The sequence below is a fragment of the Acinonyx jubatus genome, chromosome B3 (genome assembly GCF_027475565.1).
Source record: "Acinonyx jubatus isolate Ajub_Pintada_27869175 chromosome B3, VMU_Ajub_asm_v1.0, whole genome shotgun sequence".
Taxonomy (NCBI): domain Eukaryota; kingdom Metazoa; phylum Chordata; class Mammalia; order Carnivora; family Felidae; genus Acinonyx; species Acinonyx jubatus.
Genome location: NC_069386.1, coordinates 17,270,574 through 17,283,868, shown reverse-complemented (window position 1 = coordinate 17,283,868; position 13,295 = coordinate 17,270,574).

Genomic DNA, 13,295 nt, shown 5'->3' with positions numbered 1-13,295 from the left:
ACTGACCGTATTAACTTTGGCTCAGGACATCTGTATGGAAACTTCAGAACAAGAAATGCAATTTCTCTTGGTTATTTCCTCCACTCTCCTGAGTTCAACTGTGCACAAAATTACTTGTCATTGTGGTGGCACAAATAAGACTTCATTAACATCACCATTCCGATCTTGGTAAACAAGTTTATTTACACTTGAGCACTGCTGAAGAATGAAGTCATAGAGAAAAGTTCATGGTAGGTGGTCCTGCCTTTTTCATTAAGGCGAGCTTTGACAAAATCACCAGCACCTCACTTGGACAAGCTGCTATTCAGTACCCTGGGGTTAATGCAAGTGCGGGTGTGTGCCTGTTGAAAAGCATCCGGTGACAACACTTGTAACTGAGGTGGGGCACATTTTTTAATGATACGTGATGTTGCTGTTTCTTGTCGTGCTTTTTCCTAACCCCTGGCTCCCCTGCTCTCCCAGTGCCTATGACAAGGATAGTGGAATCCATCGGTTAAATTGGATTTCTGACTTATAATTAGAAATCAAGTAGGGGTGCCTGGGTGGCTCAGTCGGTTGAGCGTCTGACTTTGGCTCAGGTCATGATCTCACCGCTCGTGGGTTGGAGCCCCCCATCAGGCTCTGTGCTGATAGCTTGGAGCCTGCTTCGGATTCTGCGTCTCCCTCTCTCTCTGCCCCTCCCCCGCTCATGCTCTCTCTCTCTCTCTCTCAAAAATAAATAAACATTAAAAAAAATTTTAAAAAAAGAAAAGAAATCAAGTAGTTCTCCAAGATGGCAAATCCTGAGAAGGTGGGGCTCCAGGTACTCCTCGGAGATTGTGGGAATGAACGTGTTTAATTGTCACACTGAAAAAAACAACATGGGGCTCTGGCCGAGTCTCCTTCTTTGAGAGCAGAATGCATGTGATGGGGAAGCGCCATCTAAATGTTCAGGCACCATCTAAATGCAGGACTAGGTGGTGTCAGCCTTCACACAGCAAAAGCAGAAGGAAATCGCAGCTCTTGATGTTGTATATGCTCGGAAAATACACGATGATGGATATGAATGTGAATACGATTCGCTGTGATGGCCTTGCCCTTGCAGAGGAAACCACTGCAGGGCAAAAGGAGCCCCCCATCTCCCTGCCCCAGAACCTCCTGGTTCAGGGCTGGGCCTTTCCACCAGGAAGGCCAGGTCTGGTCCTGCTCACATACTCCTTGGCCAGTGATTAGCATCCCACCACTCTGCTGGACCAAGAGGAACACCTGCCTGTGACAGCTCGGAGCCAGATACCAGAGCGGTCTTTCCCAAGAGTCAGCAGAGTGAGGGCAAGCTCCAGGCAGGGGTAGGGGACTGGGGCAAGAATGAGACCTACCGTCACGGAACATCAACCACGCTTGGGGCATGGAGATGAGTGCCGTATGCCATCTGGTCACATGTCACGGAGATTACATGAGACTCAGTGGTATTCTCTGAACCCCAAACAGGATGGTTTCCTCTGTCCGTCCTTTTCCTGGGAGGCTGGTTTGGAACAGAAGACCTAGCGACTTGTATTATATACTCGCGCTGAAGCCTGCAATAAGAATAGTCCATAGGAAACATTTAAGGACGGACCCTGAACCATCCCCTAGACTCACAGTAAGATTTCTTTCTGATAACAGAATGCACTAGTGTTACAGGTCCAGCTACAGGGCTCCATCCACTTCAGAGATGGGACCTAATTCTCAGAGGCTGGGTGTGTGGCCAACGGTTTGCTGGCCCGGAGACTGGTCACCCTCTGCCCTTTCCCAGCCAGCACGAGCAGACAGCCAGTGAGTCCACGGGAAGACACTGATCATCCTCAGGACTAGATGTAACAGTAAATGGGAGTGTGTGGCTGGTAAAGAGACAAGGTTTCAAGCCCCAAAGAGTTTTCTGTCCAAAAGGGAAGACAGCATGAGCCAGTAAGTAATCCCTTCGTGCGATAACAATAATTTAACAGATATTTCCATGTGTTCAACTCTGCTCTATGTGCTTCGCATACTTTAACTCACTTAATTCTCAAAACAGTGCGAGGGGGCTGGTACCGTTACTATCCCTATGTTAAAGATGAGGAAAGAGTTCAAAGAAATTAATCAGACAAGTCACACGACTCGTAAAGTGGCAGGGCTGGTACTCTGAGACCCATATCTCCAGAGGGGGAAGGAGAATGAAAACTGACCCACATCAAAACAGCTAGAACTCTGCGGCAAGAGAACTTGGCAACTAGATTCTTGGAAATGATGGTTTTCCAAAAATAACTACATTTACAGAGGGTTTATATTTGATATGTCCAGTCCTCATAAGATAGAAATACACCCCATTTTGCAAATGAGGAAGCTGAGTATCAGGGGAATGATACAACTTGGGAGAACTCACATATCTACTAGCTTGGCAAAGTTGAGATTCAATCTTAGGTCTGTCTGAAAGCTCTCCACCAACACTGCTGTTGGCTGACTTGGAAAATAAAGGGACATCTTGAACCCTCCAGGGTTCTATGATGTCTGGTTCCCGGTTCCACTCTAGAGTTACGAGCATTTATTCCACTTATGGGCCAGGCAAGATTTCTCAAGAGTGGAGGTCTAAACATGGTGGCAGTCTAAGACAGGAGATGGTTAACAGTTGTCTCCATAGCATTAGGTGCTAAATGGGGGGTTGTAACGCCACTGGAATGCTCAGTCCAAGCTGCTAGCACCAAGGTCCTTTCTACAGTCTCAGAAGCTGAGATTTTTAAGACCTGAGTGTAATCAATACCCTGGTTCATACCAAGTGTCCTAGTTACAATACCATTGACAAGGCCACCTTTGAACTACATGGAACGTTGAAGCCTTGGTGAAAGAGATTAGTTTATTTTTCAATCCAAATGTGCCAAGTGAGCTCTAAAAAGTTGCGGAGATCAAGTTTTTGAGATATCTTCTGGGAAGATCATAAGCTGAAAGGCTGCTGTCATAGATACTGAAGTCAGTCATCACCCACTTGCTAACTGAGTCACCTGTCAGGTTAGTGTGGATTTTTTCATGCCCAGGTGCCCAACCCTTCTAGGTAGAGGGCCGGTTACCCAAAGTAACCTTGGCTGGAGGCACGAAAGGGCATCCCTTGAGTAAGCGGCATTTTGGAGGCTCTGAGGGTTAAAGCTGGCAAAACTAAAATTGTTGGAAACCTCAAGGGTCACAGTCGGATACACACTGAAACAAAGCAGGGGCACAAAGCAAAGGTAGGGAACATCTAGAGGGACCAAGGTAATTGTCACACTGTCTTGTAAGATTAGATTCACCTGTGTTTAGCAGACCATTCCCAACTCACACAAAGGAATCAGGAGAGTTACAGAATTCACAGAGAGTGCAAGAAGTGTGGTTTGTGTCTTTCACATATAGACGTTCCAAGATGGGCTGTTCTGGGGTAGTATGGCCAATCTGTTCCCCGATGGTCTTAAGGACTCTCTTAGGGTCAGTGCTGGCTGTAGTGACAAGCAAGCCCCAGATGTGAATATCTTAACACAGTAAAAGCTGTTTCCCTGATGATTTAACAATCCAATGTGAGTGTTTCTGACCAGCAGGCATCTTTCCTCCCTGTGGGTCTAACCTATTGTTGGCTCTTGTAACCATTTGTTAAATAAACCTATTTCGGGAATGTATCAGAGAAGTGTGCACATGGATTCCTTCCATCTTGGGATTCTGCCATTCCCTAAAGCCTAGGAATCTTCTGCATGTGGCTAGATGATGGAGAAAGAGTACAGAGGAGGGAACATGGACTCTAGTGGACCACATTTAGAATTCCATTCCATTCAAATTCCATTGGCTGCAAGGGAGGTTTGGGAATCTAGTCTAGCTGTGTGCTGCAGAAGAAGAGCAAATCACTCTGGTAAGCAGTCTTTGCTACAAGGACCCAGGATCCTGGTGGCTCCTTGCAGCTCAGTGGTACCTCAACCTCAGGGTCTGGCCCTTGATCAAAAGTGGCAGCCAGCAATGCCGCATTCTAGCTAGCAACCTAGCTAGAAGGGCCAGTGAGCTAAATCCTTAGTAAAAGTCATCGCTCTTGGGTCAGTTGGATTTTTTTTTTTTTCATCTATAAGAGAAAGAAAGGAACAAAGTAAAATAGAAATGAGGGCGTGTATCAGGTGTGCCTTAGTTTCCTGATCTGTAAAACCGAGACGATAAGAATACTTACTCCATAGGATTGTGAGAAATAAAGGAGCCGATACATGCAAAACGCTTGAAGGCTCATAGTTAGTGTTTGATAATAGAGAACTACGGGAAGGGGAGAGGGGAGAGGAGAGAGAAGAAAAAGAGGAGAAAGGAAGGTTCCCTGAAGCAGAAGGGTCCCCAAAACATAAATTTTCCGGGTGTTTCTGCTGATTTCCCATTGGTCAGAACTTAGTCACATGGGCACAGAGCTACCAGGGAGGCTGGAAATGTAGTTTTTACTCCAGAGACTCATACACCTGACTAAAACTCAGGGACTTTATTACTATGGAAGAAAAGGAGAATGGACACTTGGGGGACAACAGTTTCTGTCACGATCACTAAGAGCCTAGACAAAGGTTCAATGTTCACAGCCACTGAGTTCCCAGGGAGTGAACAGAACCCCCTGGTTTAAATGACAGAATGGGGGCCTGAGACAAAGTCCATAGGCATGACTCTGGAGTGACAGGCAGTTGGGTGCCCAACCAGGGGCAGCCCTGAAAAAGGCTGATGCTGGTACTACTCTGCAGCTGGGAGAGTAGTACATCGAAATGTGCACCATCGGTCAGGGAGTATGCGTGAGCCGAGGCACCTCCGGGACTGATGAGAGACCCTGGCTTCAGCCACGCCTCAATCACTCCCTCTCTTTCCTTGATTCTTCAGCCCCCAAGGACCTTCCAGGTTCCTAATTCCATCCTAGGCCCCATTCATGCCTGGCCAAGGCCCCATCTAGGCTCCTCTCACCCTCTGCACCTGGTGTTACAGGTTGAACTATGTTGCCCCCGCCCACCCACATTCACATGTTGAAGTTTTACCTACCCCCAGTAACTGTGAATGTGACTATTTGGAAACAGGGTCTTTGCAGATGTAATTAGTTAAGAGGCGGTCACCTTGGACCCTAGCAGGTGGGACCCTACTTCCATGTGACTTGTGTCCTTATAAGACTGGGGTACCAGGAGAGTGCCACGTGGACATAAAGACAGAGATCAGGCTGATGCGTCTACAAGGCAAGGAATGCCAAAGACGGCCAGGAAGCCAGCAGAAGCTGGGGGCATGGCCTGGAACAGATTCCTTTCACAGCCCTCAGGAGGAACCAAACCAGCCAACACCTTGATCTTGGACTTCTAGCCTCCAGAACTGGGACACAATAACTGTCTGTTGTTGAAGCCCCCCAGTCTGTGTGACTTTGTTATGGAGGCCCAAGTAAACAAATGCACCTGTTCTGGCTCCAGCTTACTGTCAGTTTTCAAGTCCAGCTTTGCTCCAAGCCTCCAGACCCTGCCTCCTCAGCTGGTCTCAGCCCTCGGTGGCAACTCGACCTCTGCTTTCCCTATTCCACGCCCACCTCACTTGCCCACCCCCCCCCCCACCCATCTGCTTCCCTGATGCCCCAGCTCCCTCCCCCTGAAACTCTGGTCACCTCTGCCAATACCCCTGGTGTGGGTCACACGTTCACTTTGAGAACCCTCCACCCACAAAACTGTTTACAGCCAGTGAGGGAGCATTTTAGGGGAAGCCAGAAAGCCTCGCCTCCCCTTCGGCTTTATTTGTACCATAAAACGAAATCCAGTTGAATACCTTCCGGATAATCTGATTAACATTGACAGCCAAACTGAATAATTAGACTGTGTTTCTTTGGGCGGGGAGGGGTGGTATTTTTGCTAGAAACCAAGCACCCTTCCTCTCTAGAATGTTTCAGCACAGTTCTCTGCGTCTGTGCCGTCTGGTTAACTCGGAACTTCTGATGTATCTGGACCATCGATGGAAGAAGCCTCAACCGTTATTTACAAAATATTTCCCAGAAACTGAAATTAGAGAAGCTCGTGAGACAAAGACTTAGGAAAATAAGGGACGTGAAAAGATGTGCAACTAGTCTGACCATATCCAAAAAGGAAGCCCGTTGCTGGAAAGTTCCCAGGCCACCCAAGCAGAGAGGCAGACACCAGCTTCCCAGCACAGCCCCAATTTCAAAAATTCACTTCCTTGAACACCTCGAGTCCCCATATGTATGTGTTTGGGTTTGGGGTTCAGCAAATACGGCCGCCATTGAACCAGAGCTCATGAAGAAAGCCCCCCCGCTTGCATCAGGGCACAGTGGAAGGTGGGGTTTTAAGGGGTGCTGATGGAGATCTGAGGAAGGGTCACGGCGTCATGGAACATCCAGGCTGCAAGGGGCAGTGGTGCCCCCTGGGGGAAATGCAGTCAAAGGTCTCCTCCCCCAAACTGGTTGGTAAATGCTATCTGGTTAAAATGAATCAGGAAGGGGGCGCCTGGGTGGCGCAGTCGGTTAAGCGTCCGACTTCAGCCAGGTCACGATCTCGCGGTCCGTGAGATCGAGCCCCGCGTCAGGCTCTGGGCTGATGGCTCAGAGCCTGGAGCCTGTTTCCGATTCTGTGTCTCCCTCTCTCTCTGCCCCTCCCCCGTTCATGCTGTCTCTCTGTCCCAAAAATAAATAAACGTTGAAAAAAAAAATTAAAAAAAAAAAAAAATGAATCAGGAAGGCAGTCTTGAGATGGAGGAGAAGTCCCAAATGGATAACGTAAGAGCAGGCATGCAGAGGACAGTCGTGGGTCCTTTACTGCCCCACTCCCTGCACCGTAGGAGTGACCATCCTGGGGGCTGAGTGCTGTCAACACTGGCCTCCAGGGAGAACCGAGATCAAAGGTGGTACAAAAGGACTTCCCCGGGAGTTGTCAGCTGGTGCTGGAACTGTAGGTGTGGCCCAGGCTTTCCTCCTGGTCTCCTTCAGGGAGAGACAAGAGGCATTCTCCCTGAGCTGGGGCCTGCACCGCCCTGATGTGTCCCAGTGTGGGCTCCCATTGTCCCCCCAGCCCTGCAGGTCCAGGGTTCAGGGCAACACAGAGTCCCTGGTGTCTGGGAGCCACGGTTGGTGCTCAGGCATTGCTCCCATGAGAGGACAAGAGAGAATATGACCCCCACCCCCCCAACCTGGCACTGGCCACAGTGGGAGGCCAGGACCCCAGCCTCATTTCGGAGGAAGGGGAATTTAAGGAGCAAAGGGCAGCGCGGCGGGGGGGGGGGAGAGATTTCGTCTGCGTTGCATCAAAATTTTGTTTTGTTTTGGCTTTTTTTTGTTTTTAATTTTCAGATGAATAATTCAGTGGCTATGCCAAGGTTGAAATATTTTTCTGTTTTCAGTAAGATGTGAGAAAAGGAAATGAATTTTAATGAAATGTTTTGGTTTACTTTATCAGAGGCTTCCAGTATAGTGGGATTCCCACGCCCTAAACAGATGTCAGCTGTTTTATCCTCTCGCCTGCAAAAGGCAAAAGAGCCGTGCGGCTGTCTTCATTACCTGCTTACCTTGCCCTGCCCACCCTCTCGCATCTGCCATGTCCTGGGTGGAAAGAGCTACCTGTGTGCACCAGGCCGCTAGAAATTTGAAGCCACGCACATTTCGGAAAACGAAAATTACAAGGGATGCTTGTGATGTCTTCACTGACACAGGCCAACAGGTCTCCCCAGGTGAGGGAGGGACCTTAGCATCCGTGCCCCGCCGGGTGGTGCGGGCTCTGGCAGGTGGCCCAAATTCTCCAAGCCGACCACTCCCAGGAAGGACTCGAGCACCACACAATTCTGAAAAGAGGATTTAAGGGGGAGGCGGAGAGATGTGGCAATATCTCTAACGACAAGGCATTGCCGTCAGGTGGAGGTGATGTCACAGACATCCGAGAATATGCCAGAACATGAGCTCATTTATAGCTGCAGGCTCAGGACATGTTTTTAGCAGAAGCGTCTGAACTAAGTCAGCAAGGAATAGACCACATGGACTCTCATAAACGGGATTACTGATGGGATTCTTCCTAATTCAAGAAAATGCCTGCCTCAAATGAGGTGACGTCTATAGATCAATCAAAAGCATGACTGGTTAGCCCTGGAGCACTGCACTAGTTTGGGGGACGGAGAGGTAAGGGGAATCGGCTCCTGCCTGCAAGGGCTTATGAGAATATGCTTGTCGGGGCAGTGACTGCACAGCAAACCAAAGAAAACCCAAACAAAGTCTGCAATCAGGTGCTCCTTACCTGGATTTCCAGCTGCCACCATCCCTGTGGCGTCACCCTGTCTGAGATCCAAGCAGGTATTTAAAAAAAGAAGAGCAGGTGTTGAAAGAACAGAGCTGTCAAAGATTCCTGCTGTCACAGGGGCCCCCTGATAATTCTGGTTTGATATCTTCTCCATGTAAGTGTTTCCAATCATCTTCCAATCTTATCACATCATTGCCCTTGTAAGAAAAGGGTGGGGGACAGCTTTGTCCTGGTCTTACCGGTGATTTTGAGGAGAACTTGGCCTTCCTAGCTTCCTAGGAGCATCTTCACTCTGTTCCCCTGATTCATGCAGAGGGTGGGTGCAGCGGGCAGAAATCCCGTGAGGTAGAAACTTCTAGGGGAAGCCAGTGAGGAGGCTCCCCTTTCCCTTTTCCTTTCCCCAGTCCGACTCCCCAACAGCGGAAGGGCCCAAAGTGGCCAGTGATGGAGGGGGTGCTGGGAATGCAGCAGGAACAATGTCTATGTCCACAGGCTTTGCAGACATCCTCGAATGTAGTATGGAGAAGGCGGGTGGGTACCTCATATAGACCTGGCTCAAGGAATGGATTTGCTGAGGAAAAAAAGGATCAACAGAGCAAACACAGAGCCCCAGTGTGTAGACAGCTGCAGCCAAGGGGTGAATGGATCAATAAGAAACAGTAGAAATTTAATATAAGCCTGAAAAAGATACCCACTCCTTTATCCTGCCATTAGACAAGCTGATTCTAACATTTATGTGGGAAAAACAAACTAGACTGTGCAGGAAAACTATAAAAAGGAAGCACAATGAGAAGGGAACCCTCCAGATCAAACATACTGCTGAGCCTCAATAGTGAAAATAGTGTGAGAATGGCCACAATAGCCAGACATACCAAGGGAAGCATAGAAACTCCAGAAACAGACCCAGAGACACACAGGAATTTGATTTCTGGTAACAGTGGTGTCTCATTTCAGTGGAGGTAATGTTAACATTTTTAATAAATATACTAGGACAAATGGATATAGCTGAATCCAGGGGCGCCTGGGTGGCTCACTCTGTTAAGCACCCGACTTTGGCTCAGGTCATGATCTCATGGTTCATGGATTCGAGCCCTGCGTTGGGCTCTGTGCTGACAGCTCAGAGCCTGGAACCTGCTTCAGATTCTGTGTCTCCCATTCACTCTGCCCCTCCCCTGCTTGCACCCTGTCTCTGTCTCTCTCTGTCTCAAAAATAAATAAACATTTTTTTAAATGTTTTTTTAAATGTTTATTTAAAAATAAATAAAATTTTTTTAAAGATATAGCTGGGTCCATACTTTACATTGTACAGGATAAGCTCCAAATGGATCAAAATTTAAATGTGAAAAATGAAATCATAAAAGCCTAAGAAGAAAACATTAAAACATTTCTTTGAAACCTTAGTGTAGAAAAGGTCTGCCTATGATTTGAAGAACGAAAGCCATTACAAGAAAATTATTATGTAAATATGAAAAGCTTCTAGAGGGCAAAAAATAGCACAGCAAAGAGATAAATAACAAATGAGGGAAAATATCCGCAACTCATACCTCCCTCCCATATACGGAGCTCCTAGTCATGGAGAATATGGAAAACCAAGAATCTAACACAAAACAGGCAAAAAGATTTAAACAGAGAGTCCACACACACGCACACACACACACAACGGCTCTTACATTTATGAAAGATGCTTAACAGAAAAATGCAAATTAAAACAACACTGATGTAGCATTTTTCTCCCATCAGTTTGGAAAAACCCGAAAGTTTGGGAACATACTCTGTTGGTGAGGCTATGTGCAAACTGAGCTGGTAAAAACGCAGAATCGTTCACTTCTTAAGGGGAGGGTGTCTGGTACTCAAAAGTTTATCAAAACGACTAATGCCTTACCTCTGCCCAGCAATCCCACCTCTGGGAACTTACCCACAGCTGCACATCACATAAGTATGCTAACACAAGATTCATCATTGCAACAACATTTGTAAGTGGGGGAAAAAAAGTATAAACATCTCAGGTGCCCATCAATAGGGAAGGGATTAAATGAACCATGGATTATCATGTAGCTATTTTAAAAAATGGGGGCACCTGGCTGGCTCAGTCCATGCTGCATGCGAGTCTCTTGATCTTGGGGTCGTAGCTTTGAATTTCACACTGGGTGTAGCGATTGCTTAAAAATAAAATCTTTAAGAAGAAAAAGAACGAGGGGCTTTTTTATATTTTAATATGGGACATTTCCCATGGTATATAGTAAGCCGAGCAAGGAAGTTTTAGAACAGTATGCTACCTTTCCCGAAAGAAATGGGAGAGATGAGATTGTGAGCATTTGCATAAACGACACTGGCAGACTACATGGGGAAACTGATAAAAGTGATCATGGGGCACATGGAATTGAATAGTCAGAAACAGGAGGAAGACTGAGACCCTCTGTCTGGGTCTGACCCCCTAAATGAGGGATATCCAAACCTTCACAGGGGAACCAAGTGGATTCAGTACATTTCAATTTAAAAAAAAATTCTTTTTAGTCAATAGGAAGAAATTCAAATGACAAGGAGCTTGTTCTGAATCTCTACCAACCCCAAATCCTTAGTCTGACTTCCAGCCTCCACTCTGTCAAACCTCAACAAGAAATTCCAACAAGTTTGGGGTTAGTGTTTCCTGAGAAGATAAATTATAGCTGATTTCCAAGTTTAGTTCAGCTATTTGCTTAGTATAAAAGATTTCTTGGGGGTGTGAGATTGCAACCCCAAACAGTAAGATTGCACCATGACTTTGGGAGGACACATATATGTCTCTTATATGTTTGACTTCATGTTGTAAATATTTAAAATAAAGCAATCCTTTACGATGCTTTAAAAGGGTAGGAGAGATGTATTTACTCACTCTTTGACTCAGTGTTTTCTGAGTGTGAACCGGGTGGAAATTTCTGTGTCAGACCCTTGCCACCAGCAGAAGAAACCAACTCGCTCTGCTAAGCAGCATGACTTTCATGGCGAAGTCTGGCTTACCCACCCTCATATTCTGTGTTGTGGCCCCATCCGCTATATGCTATCCCTAACCATTATCTGCCGGAAATGTTCCGCTCCCCACTGCTTGACAAACTGACCTCTGCTCATCCATCAAGGCTCAGCTCGAGAGCCCATCACGCAAAGCTGATCAGTAAGTAGCTGCTAGGGGCTGGGAGAGTGGGGAACCCAGAGGGATTGCTCATGACCACGGGGTTTTAGGGCTGATGAAAATGTTCTGCAATTAGAGATGATGGTTCTAAAACTCTGTGCACACACTGAAACCACTGAACTGTACCCGTTCAAGGGTGAATTTTGTGGTATGTGAATTATATTCAATACGTATATATTTAAAGATCCCTTCTTCAGAGAAATCTTTCTGGATCAGACACCCAGTACTTCTGAGGGCTCTGTGGTACCTGTTATGGCAGGGATCACAATTATAAAGAGTAATTATGTCACTGGTTATTAAATACAGTGGTGTACTGAGGGCAAGGTGGTGGGAAGGGTCCATTGTAGAGAATTTAAAAGCAATAATAAAACCAACTAAAAGCTGATCTTCTCTTTACTATGCCGTGTCCTGGCAGTTCTAAGCAATGTCGGTGATAAAACACATCCTCCTTCCAACAACAACCAAAAAAAAAAAAAAAAAGGCTTTTTGCGTATCTACTTTCTAAAGAATCCTAGGGATTACCATTGAGTTTAAGTGATATGTGTGTAAGCTTCAAATGAACACATTCTTATTCTTTTAATAAACATTGTATTCTACATGGAAGTTAATTCAGAGAATTCCCAATTATAGCCAGTCCCCTGCAGATGAACTCAGCTAGAGGGGTTTCTTTTGAGATAAATTTGTCATTGTAACGAAACAGTTAGAAGTGCTCAGCTGGTGTTTCCAGCCTTGCTACTACAAATACGTGCCTTTCAAATGTGGATTCAAAGTAAACACTGATAGCACACTGATTATGAAGACGAAAGGGGAACATGAGGTACTCACTTCTGTGGGTTCATGTAACTACTTGAGTTTTTGTGTTTTAAAATTTTAAACAGCAAAATAGGGAGAAGAGAAATTTTCATTGGCGAGTGCAATAGTTCGTGCATGGAATATTTTACTGAATTGCATTCTTTTCTAATTGTTGTTTGCTTTAAACTACAGAACAAATTCAGAAAATAAATTGTTACAACAGTGGTACCATATGGTGGTTGCCTAAGTCATACCTTTTACAGTTTGGTTTTATTAAAATTCACTTATTAGTTACCGAACAATTATTTACACCAAATAATATTATAGGAGACTGTAACCAAAGGATCAAAGTTTAATTTTAAACAGATCTAAAAATGAATAATAATCAGATTAGGTTTTTCCCCTTTTAAGCACAATAATATATTTTCCTTTTTTACTGCCAGATTATGCAAACAAATATTCGCTATCAGGAAACTTTCCTTTAAAAAAATTTTTTTTAATGTTTATTAATTTTTGAGAGAGAGAGAGAGCAGTGGAGGGCAGAGAGAGAGGAAGACAGAGGATCCAAAGCAGGCTCCGTGCTGACTGCAGAGAGCCCAGTGCAGGGCTCAAACTCCCAAGGGGCAAGATTATGACCTGAGCCAAAGTCAGACACTTAACTGACTGAGCCACCCAGGCGTCCCTAAGAATACTTTCAACATGGGGAGAGTATCTGTATTTCCTTTCTGGCCATTTTTGTTATTCATTTCATTTTGTGATCATTGCTGGAAATAATTTAGTCACATAGTGGAAGGGATTCGTTTCTAATACTCCTTTCTGTTCAATCAAATAGTAATATTCATGAAGGATATGTTGATGAGCTACATATGTTCTTGAACATATTCCCAAATATTTTGAATGTATAATAAGGTTATGTATTTTTGAATAATGCTCATATTCATTTAAAATATTCAGGAAAAATACTCATCAAAGCAAGGTGTTGGTAAATAATTGGGTGAATTAACTGTTTGGTGTCTTAGCCAAAACTCTGATGTAGAAAATGTGAAATAATTTTTCTGTGGTCAGAGCATCCGTAGGAAGAGCTGGGATCTGAACCAGAAGCTTGTAACCGG